Source organism: Phyllobates terribilis, unplaced genomic scaffold, assembly GCF_046119375.1.
Source record: "Phyllobates terribilis strain yellow unplaced genomic scaffold, ASM4611937v1 Scaffold_12__6_contigs__length_324123572, whole genome shotgun sequence".
NCBI classification, from domain to species: Eukaryota; Metazoa; Chordata; class Amphibia; order Anura; family Dendrobatidae; genus Phyllobates; species Phyllobates terribilis.
This window is the reverse complement of record NW_027362772.1, coordinates 176,697,111-176,698,841: the sequence shown is the minus strand read 5'-3', so window position 1 is coordinate 176,698,841 and position 1,731 is coordinate 176,697,111. Positions and strand designations below refer to the sequence as shown.

The 1,731-nt window shown below is 34.6% G+C and overlaps 1 non-coding gene across 1 annotated transcript; it reads right to left on the bottom strand.

Annotated features, from left to right (window-relative positions):
* Positions 1 to 221: 221 nt before the first annotated feature.
* TRNAF-GAA (transfer RNA phenylalanine (anticodon GAA)) lies at positions 222 to 294 on the bottom strand. The gene has a single exon. It is a non-coding gene; the product is annotated as a tRNA-Phe (tRNA).
* Positions 295 to 1,731: the final 1,437 nt, after the last annotated feature.

The following is a 1,731-nucleotide window of genomic DNA, read 5'->3' as shown; positions in this document are numbered from 1 at the left end:
TCAAACTAAAATAAAACAAAGTGATGACGTCCAGAATGAAGGAAAAATTACAAAAAATACTATTTTCCGCAAAAGTTAAAAGTGTTCAGTTCTCAAGTTTCTATCATTTTATTTCCTGTAGATAGTTATAATGATTAGGATTTTTACATTCTCTGTAAACAGTCAGTCCATATGCTTTGTTTATTTTCTGCTTAAAATTTAATTGGTGAGGAAAAGACTTTAGCTGAAACTCAGAATTGAACCAGGAACCTTTAGATCTTCAGTCTAACGCTCTCCCAACTGAGCTATTTCAGCAGGACACATTTAGCTTCAGGAATGTTCAACACACTGTAGATGTCACAACTGGATGTATTTATTTTTACTTTGACTTGTTTTTGCAAGATTATCTATATTTGAAAGTCCCGCTATTTTGCGAACATATTTAAGAACTTACATTAATTCTTTGTGATTGAATAGAAAAAAACAGCAATTCTGCATTTTTTTTTACATTTTCAAATTTACTCAATTCGCCAGGGTAATTCTGACTGTGTCTCTGTAGGACAGGTGATGATTGAGCATAAAACACAATTTGTAAGCATAATGTTGCATCAAGCTTTATTTTTTCTTAGGTGCAAACAATTGGAGTGAAGAAAGGAGATGCAAATTTAGAGAAAATATTCTACTGATTGTTAATTTTGAAAGTGAAAACATTTGTCCCAAAATGTGGTGAAACTTTGATGTCAGTATCACATGCGCATTTCAGACTTGTTAAGCTATGTTCATCTGCTCTTTTAGCTTTTGTTTATTAAGTATATTTATAGTCTATTGATGCCTAAGTTAGAAAAATCTGAAATTAGACATACTGGTAATTCTGTTTCTAGGAATCTTCCACGACAGCACCTTAGGAGGTTCACACTCTGCCCTAATAGGGACAGAGAACACATAGAGATGAAATAGTCCCTCCCATTTTCCTATCCACAATGTTTTTCTGATGCCAAAGCAACAACTAACATATGCACAAAGAAACTACTTGATGTTCCCAGAAGTCTTTTGTGAAAGCACAAATTCAGGACATTTAAGATTGGCTTCAAGGACCCCAGGAATACTGTCAAAGTGCCAACGTTGAGAATTGGTTTTGCTAAGCCCCATCACTTTTAGTTATCGATTTGATATTGCCACCAATAGAGCGGACCCCCAACTAATCAGTAGCAGGAGTGAAGCTGTACAATTTCTTGAAAGAAAATGTTAATGTCAGAAGCGGGATTTGAACCCTCACCTCCAGGAGAGACTGTGAAATGAATGCAGCGCCTTAGACCGCTCGGCCATCCTGACTTCTTGTGGCTTTTGTAATTTAACTCTTTCTAAGCTAAGCAGTAGAAAGATGAGCATTACTTGTGATGAAAGGAAATATTCCATGATTTCTTTTATTTTAATATTGATTTGTAACCTATTAGTTACAGCCAATTTTGAGCTTCATGACCAAGCACCGTTTTTTAAATCTGACATGTATCACTTTATGTGGCAATAACACTGGAATGCTTAACATATCCCCGATATTCTGATAGTGTTATTTTATAACACATTGTATTTTATATTAATGGTAAATTTAGGTCAATATATATTTAGTTTTTCTTGTGAAAATATCTAAAGTTGCACAATTTCATTGAAATGCGGTGATGCCCCATATGTCTTCAGAAACTACTGTTTGGTCACACAGCAGGGCTTTGAAAGTAAGAGCGCTATTTGGGTTAT